This window comes from Thamnophis elegans, chromosome 7 (genome assembly GCF_009769535.1).
Source record: "Thamnophis elegans isolate rThaEle1 chromosome 7, rThaEle1.pri, whole genome shotgun sequence".
Taxonomy (NCBI): Eukaryota; Metazoa; Chordata; class Lepidosauria; order Squamata; family Colubridae; genus Thamnophis; species Thamnophis elegans.
Window position 1 is genome coordinate 3,378,341 of NC_045547.1, and position 15,953 is coordinate 3,394,293.

A 15,953-nucleotide genomic window follows, 5' to 3' on the forward strand; every position below is an offset into this window, starting at 1 on the left:
GACTTGCGAGTTTTTCACTCTTATAACCACGTGGCCACATGATTTCCATTCGGATGCTAGACAACCGGTTCGTACTTATGACGGTCGCAGTGACCCAGGGACGCGCGATCCTCTTTTGCGACCTTCTGACAAGCAAAGTTCGTGGGGAAGCTGGATTCACTTAACAACGGTGCAACTAATTTAACAACTGGGGTGATTCACTTAACAACTGGGGAAAGCAAAGTTGTAAAATGGGGCACTTAACAAATCTCTCGCTTAGCAAGATCCATGTTCCATTGTGGTCGTACGTCGAGGACTAGCTATAATTTATACATTGCCAACTTCAACAAATGATTTGCAGGAACAAATCAAAATAACAGAACGATCCAGAATCCTCCAGAAAACGAGCTCATAATATATAAAGAGATCCCATAGAAAGAAACACCCTATGCAAACAGCATCATACCACCAATACAATACAATACAATAGCAGAGTTGGAAGGGACCTTGGAGGTCTTCTAGTCCAACCCCCTGCCTAGGCAGGAAACCTTATACCGTTTCAGACAAATGGCTATCCAACAACTTCTTAAAGACTTCCAGTGTTGGGGCATTCATGTTCTCCCAAACAGATGTTTTTCATGGTCTCCTAAGTGGCTAACGGGTATAGACATTAATGCTATTCGGGGAGCGCCAAGAGATCAGTCTTGCTGATAAATTAGATAAAAGCATGGAAAGTGTTGGAAGCAACAGGCTGATGAATGGGGGGGAAAAATTCAACTTGCTGGACAAATGAGAGTCAGGCGTTGATAGGGATTGTCTCCAGATGACAAGAACATCTGTAGATCAGAGTTGAACTGGTGGGGTCCTGGGTGCTCTCTGAGCTTGGGGGTTTGCTTGCAGACATTTAATGACCCAACTAGGTAACATCATTAGTGCTAGAAGAAAAGGGGGGGGTGTTGTGCAAAAGGGGAGGGGAGAGGGGGAGAACAGTGGGGTCCTTGGTCTTCTCCAAAATTGTTTTTTTTTTCTTCCAGACTTTTCATGACCCAACTGGGTAACATCAGAACCCACCGTCTCCTGGTTATTGGCCCTAACTCCCCCAATTGGCTTTCATGTCTAAGGCGGGACTAGAACTCACCGTCTCCCGCTTTCTAGCCTGCCACTTTAACCACTAGACCAAACTGACTCTCTTTAATTTCTAAATTTCACTTTTCTAAAATGATTTTAATTTTAAATGCCGGGACTGAAAATTCATCCCAAATCCCAGTTGTCTGGTACTTTCCAAGTGAGATGCACTACTGAGCATGTCATGTGAGTTTGTGTAAGAACAAAAGTGTCAGCTGAAATGTTCTTTAGGATCAGAGGAGTGCATGTCATGAGGTTAAAAACATTTCCCCAACTGCCATATAGAGACAGCTTTAAAAAGAGAAGGAAAAATACACCTTCTTTTTTTCCTTTTTTTTTTTTCTTTTTTGCCTTTTATAAGCTCTACCATTCCTGCCTCTGCAGAGTATAGTAAGAAGGTATTTTTGAATGTGGGAGACCTTTCACCGTTTAATACTCTTTTCAAAACTGGAAAGTTTCAGGAGGAAAAGACAAACAAAGCCAACAGGATTTTATTTTATTATAGATATAAATACGCTGCAATGTTGCAACGTAATAACCCTGCTTGGAACAGTCTACTGACACCTCTATAAGCCTTGAAGCATCTGAAATGTTTCACCAGAGATAAAAGAGTACTTAAATTAAATACGTAAATTAAATTCAATGAACATAGGAACCATGGTCGCAGGAATTTGGTATTTCTAGGTCAGGGGGGGTCAAAGACAAGGCCCGTGGGCCGCATCCCGCTCACAATGTAGTCAGAACCGGCCCCGCAAGGGCGGCCTGGAAAACATAGATTTAGATTTAGTTTTGTTTTATTTATATGCTGCCCTATTCTAGGAGGGACTCAGGGTGGCGAACAACTCAAGGGGGAAAGGGAACACAGAATACAATACAAGTAGTTAAAATAACCAAGAATCACACAGCCACACGGTCGAGAGGAGAAGGGAACTCATCAACCCCAGGCCTGCCGGCACAGCCAGGTTTTGACGGCTTTTCGGAAGGCCTGGAGAGAGGTGAGGGTCCGAATCTCTGCGGGGAGTTCGTTCCAAAGGGCCGGAGCTGCCACAGAGAAGGCCCTCCCCCGGGTGGTAGCCAGATGGCATTGGCTGGTAGACGGAACCCGGAGGAGGCCTAATCTGTGCGATCTAATGGGTCTTTGGGAGGTAATAGGCAGCAGACGGTCTCTCAAGTACCCAGGTCCAATACCATGAAGGGCTTTATAAGTAACATATAACATAAGGGGCTGGTCCACATTGTTTCATCCCAATCTACCCAGCGCGAAAACACCAGGCCAGCGTGGCTTCAGCCTGGTCTACCCAACGCACAGAGGAAACAGCCAAGTGGAAACATGGCAGCCATTTGGGGAGTGGTTTCAAGCTGCCCACGCCCACCCAGTTGGCCACACCCAGCAAGTGGCATCAAGCTGGCCATGCCCACCCAGTTGGCCATGCCCGCCTGCCCCCCCCTTCCGGTCAATCACAGCGATCTCCTCCTGCAGGGGATGCGGCAGCGGCCCTTAGTGTGGAACACAGTCATAAATCTCTTGTTTCCCTGCCTCCACTTTTTTATGACAGCCACTAAATGAATGGTTGCAAGCAGTGGTGGGTTCCAGATCCGGTATGGTTGGAACGGGCCTGGCGTCGGCCACATGGACGTGCAGTATGTGCGCACACACACACAGCACGTGCCTGCGTCATACCTGCCTGTGATGCCTCCGCGACACTCCAGTTGCTCGGCGGAGCGGCATACAGGCGCTGTACGCACCATGGGCGTGCACGGAAGCGCCAAAGGCTTAAAGGACAGGTAAGGAGCTCGGCCGGGCGGGTGGGCCCTCCTGAGCACCGTACCAGGATGGTCCCCGGTGCTCCAGACAGGCTCCAGAACCGTGGCACGACAAAACCGCGCTCGACTAAAGCGCGCCCGATTAAACCGCGTCGCTGACGTCATCAACAGGGCAACAACAGCGAGCGCGGAGAAGGAAGGGCGCTTTAAATAGCACTTTGAAAGCAAGCCGATTCAAGTTAAGGTAAGGGTTAGGTTTAGGGTTAGGTTTAGGGTTAGGTTAAGGGTTAGGGTTAGGTTTAGGGTTAGGATAAGGGTGAGGGTTAGGGTTAGGTTAAGGGTTAGGTTTAGGGTTAGGTTTAGGGTTAGGTTAAGGGTTAGGGTTAGGTTTAGGGTTAGGATAAGGGTGAGGGTTAGGGTTAGGTTAAGGGTTAGGATTAGGTTTAGGGTTAGGTTAAGGGTTAGGTTAAGGGTTAGGTTTAGGGTTAGGTTTAGCGGGGTTAGGTTTAGGTTTAGGGGTTAATTTTAGGTTTAGCGTTTACAGCATGCTTCTGTCTCCGCGCTGTTGTCGCCCTGTGATGACGTCAGCTGCGCGGTTTCGTCGAGCACCCTTTAGTCGAACGCGGTTTTGTGGTGGAACCCTCCAGAACGCCCATACCAGGGGCGTACCGCCTGCAACCCACCACTGGTTGCAAGTGAAGGACTTAACTGTGTTACGTTGGTAGCACATAACTGTACCTTCCCACCCTTGCAATGTTTTTAAGTGATAATAAAAAGAATTTGGCAAGGACGCCCCAAACAATGCGCTTCTTTGGAAGCTCAGCAGGTCTGGATCGAATTCTAATCAGTTCCAAGATGGAAGAAAGCCATAAATAAACTCTAAATAAATAAAATGATCCAATAAAGGACAAGGAAAAAGGTTTAGAGTTACAGCAAGACAGACCCAGGGTAATCTTGCAGAGCAGTTCCTACAGGGAAACGAATGATATATCACATTTAAGTACCAAACACATAAATAATTAGAGAGGGGGCTGGCTGCTCCTTCTCCTGAAAACATACATAAATCAGATCAATTCAACAAGGGTGGAAACAAACACACACACACACACACACACACACACACACACACACCGTAGCCATTAAAAATAGCTACAAGGGTTCCGTTCTCTATTATTTCTGGGTTTTTTTCCTAGCTATAGAGTCAGCAATGGAAGGAAACTGAACAAAGAGAAGCAACCTGCAATTCAGGAGAAATTTCCTGACAATTATAGCAATTAACCAGTGGAACAGCTTGCCACCAGAAGTTGTGGGTGCTTCATCACTGGAGGTTTTTAAGAAGCCATTTGTCTGAAGTGGTATGGGTTCTGGACTCGAAAACCTCCAAGGTCCCTTCTAGCTCTGTTATCCTGAACTTCTGCACTTAATTCCCTTATTTTTGCATCTTAGGTCACAATGATTTCCCTTCTGGTCATCCAAGCTGAAGGCTACTGTGTTTAACTATAGAAAAGGCTGCCAAGAGTGTATTCTCTAGGAGGTTGGACTAGAAGACCTCAAAGGTCCCTTCCAACTCTGTTATTCTGCTAAGACTGATTTTGGAGCATTAAGAGCCTTTTAGCCAGGCAGAAATTTTAAAACTGAATAGAGAAGATCTAAGTTTATGCACAACTGAAAAGAATAGATTTGACAGGCAATGTGGGTAAATTATAAGGGCGTGCAAGCAATTTCACTTATACGTAATCCTCAATTTATGACCATTCCATTTAAAGACAGTAACAAAACGGTCTTGGAAACAGCGACTTGTGACTGTCCTCAAAGTTATGACCGACACCACCACCTGCAGTCACGTGATCGCAGTTCAGGGGCTTAGCAACCAGCTCGCCTTTACGATGTCTGTGGTGTTGTGCAGTGACATGAACTCGATTCTGTTTAGCAACTACCTGATTCATTTAGGATCGCTTCATTCCCTTAAGGACCACTTGGTTTGTTTAACAACTGCCGTGATTTCTTAATGACCACAGTAAAAAAAATGGTCATAATACCAGGGTCAGTCACAGGATGACATGCTGAAGAATTGCATCGCTTCGTGACCCAAATTCCAATCCCAAATGTGGTTGTTAAGTCAAGGACAACATGAAGGAAGGCTATAAACAAGAGAAGTACATTTAAATATATACATTTGAGAAGACCTGTGGGTAGCTTTGCATGCTTTAAATAAAAGTACCATATCTTCCTTATCCCAAAAGTGAATGAGATTTGGAAGAAGTCATGTATTCCCATCTTTAGGATGAAGTAACGAAAACACAGTCTGAATAATAATGTTGTTTTCCTTACTTAACACAATATGCCAGACAGACATCAAAGGTGAGCCTGTTTTATCATCTAGGCTAGTATTTCTCAACCTTGGAAACTTTGAAAATGTCTGGACATCAACTCCCAGAGTTCCCTACACAGCACGCTGGCTGGGGAATTCTGGGAGTTGAAGTCCCCACATCTTAAAGTTGCTAAGTTCGAGAAACATTAATCTAAATCGATCGATGTACAGCACCTTTTCCCCCCCACTTCTAATTTCAATCTATACGCCACTTTATTCAAACTTGGTTGCATTGACAAATGACTGTCCAATCTCTTCTTAAAGAGTTCTTCAACTTCTGGAGGCAAGTTGTTCTACTGATTAATTGTTTTGACTGTCAGGAAATTTATCCTCAGTTCTAAGTTGCTTCTCTTCTTGGTTAGTTTCCACCCATTGCTTCTTGTTCCACTAATCCGGTGCTTTGGAGAATAGTTTGACTCTCTCTTCTTTGGGGCAACCCCTGAGATATTGGAAGACTGCTATCATGTCTCTCTTAGTCCTTCTTTTCATTAAACTAGACATTCTCAGTTCCTGCAACCGTTCCTCGTATGTTTTAGCCTCCAGTCCCCTAATCCTCTTTGTTGCTCTTCTCTGCACTCTTTCTAGAGTCTTCGCATCTTATTTACATCGTGGCCACCAAAACTGGATGCAAATATTCCAAGTGTGGCCTTCCCAAGGCCTTATAAAGTGGTATTAAGACTTCCTGTGATCTTGATTCTCTCCCTCTGTTGATGCAGCCTAGAACTGTGTTGGCAGTTTTAACACAGGAAGCTGCAACACTGTCCCTTTGTTTCCACAAAGTCTTTCAATCCAATCATCTTTTTCTAAGCCCAAACACGCATCCTCTTTTGTTGCTAGACTTCCCGACAAACAAAATATTATTTTAAACAAGAGCCTTTTGGTGCCGCTTTGCGTCTCGGGGTTGGTAATGTAATGAGGGGGGTCTCGGATGGGCCAGGTTTTGCAAATCCCAACCAGCTGCTGGGATTAAACTACTTTTGTGTTCTCTTTTGTTTGGCCTAAAGAGGAGGGTGCTATTCTCGCTCTCTAGGCTTGTTCTGACATGCCGGATTAAGGAAAGGGAAGGAAAAGGAGGAGGGAGCTGTGATAGCAGGAAAAGTAATATCTGCTGCATACGCTTTGGGATATTCTGGGACGGGGAGGCGGGACTGATGGGAAGAGTGACGCCTCGTGCAACACCCCTGCCTCCAAAAGGCAAATGCACACATATGAGGAACGGAAGGAGAAGAATATCTTTGTAGCTTGGGGTTGAACTGTAGTCCTTGGGGCTCTCTGAGCTTTGTGGTTTTCTTCCAGACGTTTCATGACCCAGCTAGGTAACGTCATCAGTGCTAGAAGGAAATGGGGTTTGTGAGGAGGAGGAGGAGGAGGAGGAGGAGGAGGAGGAGGAGGAAGAGGAGGACGACGACGACAACTGTGGGGTCCTTGATGTTCTCTTTAGAAGAGGAAAACGAAAAAAGTGGGGTTAGCCTCTGCGCATCTAATTTTTTGCCCTTTGGGGGGGGGGGACTTTTCCAGCCTTTTTTCTACCCATTTTTGAGGCTTTTTGGCCCATTTTTTGCCTTTTCTTGGCCCATTTTTGAGGCTTTTTTCTGCCCATTTTTTTTTGAGAAAAATGGACTGTAAAACACCTCTAAAATGGGCCAAGAAACACTGAAAAAATGACCCAAAAAAGCCTCAAAAATGGGCTGAAAAATCTTCAAAAACAGGCCGAAAAATGCCTCCAAAACAGGCCAAAGAAAGGCCATGCAGAGCCCAAAAAATGGCTGGCGGGTGGGCAGGACTTCGGCAATATCCGGTCTATAAGACGCACAGCCATTTTCACCCCTTTTGGGGAGGCAAAAAGGTGTGTCTTAGAGTCTGAAAAATATGGTATATTAAAGGAAGCCGAGGCGAAATGATATTAGAAGGTGGGGGGTTGGGGGGATTCTCCACCCATGCTCTTCTGCTTCCAAAAGACCTTCCTGTCTTTACAATGAAATTACCCAAACAAAATGCAAACCAGGATGAGAAAATTGGATTAGAGGCAATCAGACTAATTAAAAAGGAAAAAAAGAAAAACCATGGCTGGGTGCTCCTAAACTCTTCTGCGCGGCCTGCCCCGAAGCCTTCCCTCCTCATCCCCACCTTTGAACGGCCAGTCACGGCCTTCGCTGCTTGGTGGGGAAATAAATTAAACAATGGCCTTAGCCGCTGCCCACAATTTCTAGGCGGGTGGTGGAGGGTGGGAAAGGGGAAGAAACAGAGCAGCAGAAAGCCAAGGGGAGAAGGAAAGGCCCAGAGAGTTGGTCACGCTGGAGACACCCAAACTGAAGTTCCCCAATCTGGGCCGGACCGGGAGCAGCCTCACCAAAATGTCTACGCCTTCCACCTATGGAACTGTTTCTGGACTCAAGGCAGCACATGTGCCCTTATGTCTTCCAATCACCGACCACCACTGAGCCAACAGATTGAACCGGAGTGAACCGGATTTCTCCTGCATTGTCCAATCACAATTTGGTCACGAAGCACGGGTATCTAGATAGATAGATAGATAGATGGATGGATGGATGGATGGATGGATGGATGGATGGATGGATGGACGGACAGATAGATGATAGATAGATGATAGATGGATGGATGGATGGATGGATGGATGGATGGATGGATGGATAGATGATAGATTGATAGATGGATAGATAGATAGATGATAGATAGATAGGTAGATAGATAGGTAGATAGATAGATGGATGGATGGATGGATGGATGGATGGATAGATAGATGATAGATGGATAGATAGATAGATAGATAGATAGATAGATAGAAAGATAGATGATAGATGGATGGATAGATAGATAGATAGATAGATGATAGATGGATAGATAGATGATAGATAGATAGGTAGACAGATAGATGGATGGATGGATGGATGGATGGATGGATGGATGGATGGATAGATAGATAGATAGATAGATATAGATAGATATAGATAGAAAGAAAGAAAGATAGATGATAGATGGATGGATGGATAGATAGATGATAGATGGATAGATAGATGATAGATAGATAGATAGATAGATAGATAGATAGATAGATAGATGATAGACAGATACAGATATAGATAGATAGATAGATAGATAGATAGATAGATAGATAGATAGATAGATATAGATAGATAGATAGACAGACAGACAGACAGACAGACAGACAGAGAGAGATAGGGATAGAGAGATATCTATCTATCTATCTATCTAACTATCTAACTATCTAACTATCTATCTATCTATCTATCTATCTATCTATCTATCTATCTCTATATCTCTACATCTACATCTACATCTACATCTACATCTACATCTACATCTACATCTACATTTACATCTACATCTACATCTACATACATACATACATACAAAGGTCCCCTTCTGTCCTTTCACTGTTAAGGAAAGTCTGTCCTTGGCTTCTAACCTGACCCCTGGGCCCGCAGACTGGACCAACTCCCTTCCAATCGCCCTCAAATATGAAGAGGAAGGCATCAGCTCTCCTTCCGCAGGATAGCTTCGAAAAAATATCAAATGATATTCGCTGAAGTCTCTGCGCAGTTGTGGGTCTCCTCCTGACCCCAAACCTTGACCCCTTTCTTTTTATGGGCAAATGTATGCAGCCATCCTTTCGCCCAAGGCCCAGGTGCCCCATATCTCTTCTTCCCTTCGACCCAGGCATCAGGACCGATACTAAATCTAGACATGGGTGCTGATGGGTAATGTAACTCTTATTTATGAATAAGCCCCGTGTGGCAAAGGTCGGATATTTATCAAGGCCAGACCGTCAGATTAAAATAGGCGACCGCTTCCCCCCCCCCCACACACACTTTTCGCTTTTTTCCAGATGAGACATTTATGGCCTTTGATTGAAGGAGGCGGAATCGTGTTTGGGAAAGGGTTGCGGTGAGGGTCTTCGGTGCGGCGTCAAAGGGACGGATTTTTACTCAACTCCGGTGACAAATTTATAGAAGGACAAAGCCTGGATCGATTTTGGGGGTAGCCTCCCGACACGGGGGGAGGCAACCCGAAGCAATATGTATCCAGAGTGGGCATGATAACTACCGAAGAAAAATAACACGAAAATGATTCCACTAGTAGTTATTAATTTTTTTATTTAAAAATAATAATTCTACATTTTTAGAAGCTTTCAACGTTTTAATTTGTATATATAGTTTTATATTTTGATATTTTATTGTATACCAACCAGAGTCCCTCTTTCAGGCAGATGGGAGGTTCAGAAGGGTGAATATATCTCTCTCCACCCTTCTCTCTAGCTACATAATCTAGTATATCCAGCTATCTATCATGTCTGTCTGTCTCTCCGTCTGCCTTCTATCTCCTATCTTTCTATCTATCTATCTATCTATCTATCTATCTATCTATCATTTATCTATCATCTTATCTATTTCTATCTAACTCTATCTATATTTATTTATATCTATCTATCTATCTATCTCTATATTTATCTCTATCTATCTATCTATCTATCTATCATTTATCTATCATCTATCTATCTCTATCTCTATCTATATTTATTTATATCTATCTATCTATCTATCTATCTCTATATTTATCTCTATCTATCTATCTATCATCTCTCTCTCTCTCTCTCTCTCTCTCTCTCTCTCTCTCTCTCTCTCTCTCTCTCTCTCTCTCTCTCTCTCTCTCTAGCAGTGTTCCAATATCTCAGGGGTTGCCCCAAAGAAGAGGGAGTCAAACTATTCTCCAAAGCACCTGAGGGCAGAACAAGAAGCAATGGGGGAAAACTAACCAGGGAGAGAAGCAACTTAGAACTGAGGAGAAATTTCCTGTTAGTCAGAGGGGTTGGACTAGAAGACCTCCAAGGTACCTTCCAACTCTCTATTGTATTGTATTGTATTGTATTATATTGTATTATGTATCTATCTCTATCTCTATCTATCTATCTATCTATCTATCTATCTATCTATCTAATAAATATAATAAAAAATCAAATCTATCTATCATCTCTCTCATTCCTCCATCCATCTACACATCTATATTGGTCTATCTATCACACTGTATCTAGAGAGAGAGAGAGAGGGAGAGGGAAAGATAACACATTCTTGATTTGATCTCCTATTATGCCCACAGAATCTTAGAAACCTAGAATCCTCGGGCTGTAAAGGACCACGAAGGTCTTTAACAAATGTCGGAAAGCCATAACACATTAGGGCAACGTTAACCTCGATAATCCTCTTGCGACTTACGACAATTGAGGCCAGAAGTTCCGTGGCTCAACAAGGCAGAGGCAACGTGAGTCATGCCCAATTTTACAACCTTTTCCCCACCGTTAAGTAAACCACTGCCGTCGTTCAGTGAATCCTGTGGAGGTTAAGCAAATCATGCTCTCCCCATTGACTTGGCTCTCTGGGAAGGTCGTAACGGGTGACCACGGGATCCTCAGGGGTGCTGCAATCATTGTAAATACGGGCCGGATGCCAGGGAATTATAATTTGGGTCATGTGACCTGGGGACACTGCATTGGTTGTAAGGGCAAGGCCTGGATATAAGTCATTTTTTCAGTGCCTTTGTTAAGTCAAGGAATGGCTGTTATCTACATACCTACATAAATATATATTTTAATACACTTTGCCAAGTGTCCACATTTTGATCACGTGATCCACCCATCCTAAGGATACCGCAATGGTGGTTAAGCGTGAAAAATTGTTATAAGCCATTTATAGTATACTAGCTGGATACCTGTGCTTCGCTACTAAACTATATGAGCGGGCTTGATACTTAAAGCTTGAAACTTAATGTAGAATGTGTAACTCCTTAGCATCAGAGCGTGTTAATATAAGGCAACTGGCAGTTGGAACAGGGTTCTTTTCAGGTGGGGAGGGCGAGTAGAATGTCAAAACTCCCAACCCACAGGCCAGATGAGTCACACACTGGCCATGCCCACGCCCACGCCTGGTCTAGTGAAGGAGCAGCATCAGTGTGTGTTAATATAAGGCAACCAGCAGTTGGAACAGAGTTATTTTCAGGTGGGGAGGGAGAGTAGAACTCCATAGCATTGGAGCGTGTTAATATAATACTGTATAAAAAGATACTAATGATCTGGTGGTCATTTTGAAAAATCTTTTCTTAGTGATCACCTAGAAGCCAAGAGGAACATATGTGCCAAATTTCAAGTTTGTAGGCTTTATGGTTCTGGAGATTTCGTGATGAGTGAGTGGTATTTACCTTTTATATATATAGATTCCTGTATATCCAAGGAATAGACAGACTCTCACACCGAGAAATCAAATTTTTCTGCTGTAACAACAAACAGAACTGGGGCAATGCAAGGTTTAATTCTCTTTGCCACTTTGCTCCACAGACGCTGGGGAATTATTAGATCGTTAGAGTAATTATTGTTTCTGAATTATCTGTCTCAACGTAATCAAGTGTTTTCTGGCCCCAAATGAATGCCAATTGGCAATAAATACTTTCTATGGAATGTACACGTGCCACAGACGGGAGACAAAAAAACACCCTACTTATTGCTAGAAAATCTGCATTAAAATCGTCTGCTTGTTCGGTGTTCTTTTAATTTTTTGAAATTGTGTGATATGCTTCTTGAAGTATACAGTGCTCAGATTGCAGTGGGATCTCGTACAGGGGGAGGCATCTCGTGTTAGTTTTTGAGACCCCAGGCTGGTTGCAGCTGATAGGGGTCTGTGCCTGCTTTTTCCTCCTCTACTCTTTAATGTATAGTCGAGGAGACTTTGGGTAAAATCTCAAGCCACATTCCCAGCAACAGTAACTCTCTGTAGCAATAATGCAATTGTTCTAAGGCCCTGAGTACATGTAAATAAATATTTGCAAAGCATACATTGCTAGATAATCATTAGGATAACCTGCAGAGATATGAAATATATATATGTGATTCATCCCATATAAAGCCAGATGGCTTTTGATAGATAGATAGATAGAACGATAGAACGATAGAACGATAGAACGATAGAACGATAGAACGATAGAACGATAGAACGATAGATAGATAGATAGATAGACAGAGAGACAGACAAACAGACAAACAGACAGATAGATAGAAAAAATAGATAGACAGATAGAATAGATAGATAGCTGGATAGATAGATAGAGAGAGAGAGAGAGAGAGAGAGAGAGAGAGAGAGAGAGAGAGACAGACAGAGAGACAGACAAACAGACAGATAGAAAGATAGATAGATAGACAGAATAGATAGATAGCTGGATAGATAGCTGGATAGATAGATAGATAGATAGATAGATAGATAGATAGATAGATAGATAGATAGATAGATAGATAGACAGACAGACAGACAGACAGACAGACAGACAGACAGACAGACAGACAGACAGACAGACAATTCAAGTGAGTCTAAAGGTTTATTGCAAGCTTAAGCTCTCTGCAAGAATCTGGCCAACTAACAGACAAGGGAAATGAGTGGGAGATAAGAAAGGCACTCAAGATCTCTTATGGGTGCACAGGGACTCCTGAATTATGGTATGTTTAACCCCTCCTTCGGTCATCTCCTACAATCCATAATCTTTTTTTCTTCCAATATTGTAAGTAACACAACTTATTTGTTTGTTACACTGGCTAGCAGGACACACCATCGTCTTGCACACAAGTAGCAATTAGGGCAGCCTTCGAAATCACTGTTCCTGAATTTAGGCCTGAAACACTGACACAGGGTGTCCTCCTGATAACTTGGAAAGCTCCTTTTTGCAAATTTTAAGCAGGTCCCTGAGGCAGCCGGCTACAAACACGCATTTTTCTTCACCTAGCTTCCTACAAATCACAGGCGCTGCCAAGATGCCTTTGCTTCTTTGCTCCGGCTTCTGGGGGGGGGGGGGGGGGGTTTCCTTCCTTACATTAATAAGTCTTCCCAGAATTAATCATTGCACATTAGAAGCAGCTGGAGTGTTTTGAGTGATAATGAAACCTGTAACAAGCCATCTTCAGACGTCTTGGCCAAACAATGGGGGAATTAAAATTTCAATTTAAATGCAGAGGTTGGAAACACGCTTCAGTGGCAAAATTACTTCAATTAATGTGAGTGGAATACAAAGGAGAGACTGCAGAAATGCGAGGCAGCTCCAGGAATTATGCCATTAACGTGTTTGCATGGAGGCACACAATGACTGCAAAGGTCTAATTTCAACGGCACCTATCACAAAGCTACAGGCAACAATATTTATCAGTTCTCCCATTTCTCAAGAGACGGATCGCCCGCCTTCGTGGAATCATTTTGGGCCTTTTGATAAGCCAACAGCTGTTTGCCTTGAGGACAAAGAACAGGGAGATCCACACACACACACAAAAACCCGCATTATGCACCCCTGACAGTTTAATAATGATTTTATACAGATGAGACAATGAAAAACAATAGAGTCACCCAGAAGCAGGAACCCAATTACGGCTTCATTCTGATATGAAGCCAGAGAGAGAGAGGCTTAAGAAGGTTGAACTTAAAAGAGCTGCCACCTAGATCATCGACCACAGGGAGGATTTAAAAGGAAAGGGGATTGCAGACCCCCCCAAAAGGGACTCTTCTCTTCGCACAGGATTCGCAAGAGCTCTTAAGCAAGGTTTCGATCAAAGGGAATCTTTGTAGCTCGGGGATGAGATGAAGGGTCCTTGGTGCTCCCTGAGCTTGGTGGTTTTCTTGCAGATGTTTCATGACCCAACTAGGGAACATCATCAGCCTAGAAGGGAGCGGGGTTTGTGGAGGGAGCGGGGAAAGGACGAAGAAGATAACAACAACTGTGGGTCCTTGCTGCTCTGTGACCTCACCTCGGTTGTTTTCTTTCAGACATTTCATGGCCCAACTAGGGAGCAGCAGCATCTAGGAGTGGGGTTTGTTTGAGGCGGGGGGGGGACAGGAGGAGGAGGAGGAAGATGACGACTGTTGGGTCCTTGTTGCTCTCTGACATTCCCTGATCCAGCTAGAGAACATCATCAGTCTTGAAGGGGGTGGGGTTTGTTGAGGGGAGGAGGAGGAATATCGATAGCACTTAGACTTATATACCACTTCACATTGCTTTGCAGCCCTCTCTAAGCCTCTTGCTCCCCAACAATATGGCTCCTCATTTGACCCACCTCGGAAGGACGGAAGGCTGAGTCAACCTTGAGCCTGGTGAGATTCGAACTGCCAAATTGCTGGCAGCCATCCGGCAGCAGAAATAGCCTGCAGTACTGCACCCTGCGCCACCATGGCTCATGGAATATGGGATCCTTGCTGCTCTCTGAGCTTGGTTGTTTTCTTGCAGACGTTTCATGACCCAACTTGAGAACATCATCAGTCTACAAGGGAGTGGGGTTTATTGGGAGGAGGAGGAGGAGGAGGAGGAGGAGGAGGATGATTGTAGATCCTTGGTACTCTCTGAGCCTGGCTGTTTTCTTGCAGGCATTTCATGACCCATCTAGGTAACATTATCAGTACTAGAAGGCAGTGGGGTTTGCAGAGTGGAAGAGAAGGAGGAGGAGGAGGAGGAGGAGGAGGAGGAGGAGGAGGAGGAGGAGGAGGAGGAGGAGGAGGAGGAGGACTGTGAGGTCCTTGCAGCTCTTTGAATTGGGTTATTTTCTTGCTGAGGTTTCTGGAGAAGAAAGAACAGGACTACTGGAAAAATTATGACTTTGAACTATCTGACGTGTTAAAATGAAGATGTCCCCCAAAGCAGATCATAGACTTTTGTTCTTAACGGTCTTTCTAAGAATCAAGGCAGGGCTGTTGGCAAGGGGGGGGGGAGAGGGCTGGCTGAGAGTTGTTGACATAACCATGCCCCACATTTTGATCAGCCTTGGGGGTTGGGGGGACGAATGATTTCATCCACCTTCCAGGATGCACAAGAGACGAGGAGCGCCCAAGGTGACCAGCACGTAAATGACATTGCCACACTAAGGAGATGACTTCTGCCCGACGTCATGATTTGACCGATCCGTATCACACGGCCGTACGCAATGCGTGTGTGTGGTCATTTCAATGTCATCTCGGCTCTGCACTTCTACAAACCAGAGCATCTCCATCTTCAATGCATTTATGACACTGAAAGAAAGAAGGAAATCTCAAGGCTTCCCTGTTTTCCTTTCAGAGATGACGTCACCCAGAACCTGGTGTGTCTATGGAGATTCTCCATCATCCAATACAATAGCAGAGTTGGAAGGGACCTTGAAGGTCTTCTAGTCCAACCCCCTGCCTAGGCAGGAAACCCTATACCCGTTTCAGACAGATGGCTATCCAACCTCTTCTTAAAAATGTCCAGGGTTGGTGCATTCACAACACTCTGTGGACCAGGACATGGTACTTAATGTGGGTCAGAGAGAGGAAAGGAGAGCCTTTATCGTACCAATGAGATTGTTGGTCAAGTATTAATCTTAGCTGTTAAATCTCCGCTTATCTGGGTATTGGTTGCTGGTGAGGAAGTCCCACTAACACTGTCAGGGCAAGCCACTTATATATAAACAGAGAGCAAACTGATGATGTTACCTATTTTGATCATGAAACGTCTGCAGGAAAACCACCAGGCTCAGAGAGCACCAAGGAGCACACAGTCGTCATCCTCCTCCTCCTCCTCCACTCATAAACCCCATTTCCTTTCAGCACTGTTACCTAGATGAATGGAGTTGAGTTTATTCCATTTGTATGCCGCCCTATTCCCGAGAGACTCAACGGAACAGAACGGAAGAGAACAGAACAGA

At 44.2% G+C, this 15,953-nt stretch overlaps 1 protein-coding gene across 1 annotated transcript in view; it reads right to left on the minus strand.

The window, feature by feature from the left end:
* EXOC4 (exocyst complex component 4) overlaps positions 1-15,953 on the minus strand; it is a 331,322-nt gene that overhangs the window by 279,033 nt on the left and 36,336 nt on the right. The gene's annotated exons all lie outside the window — the stretch shown is intronic.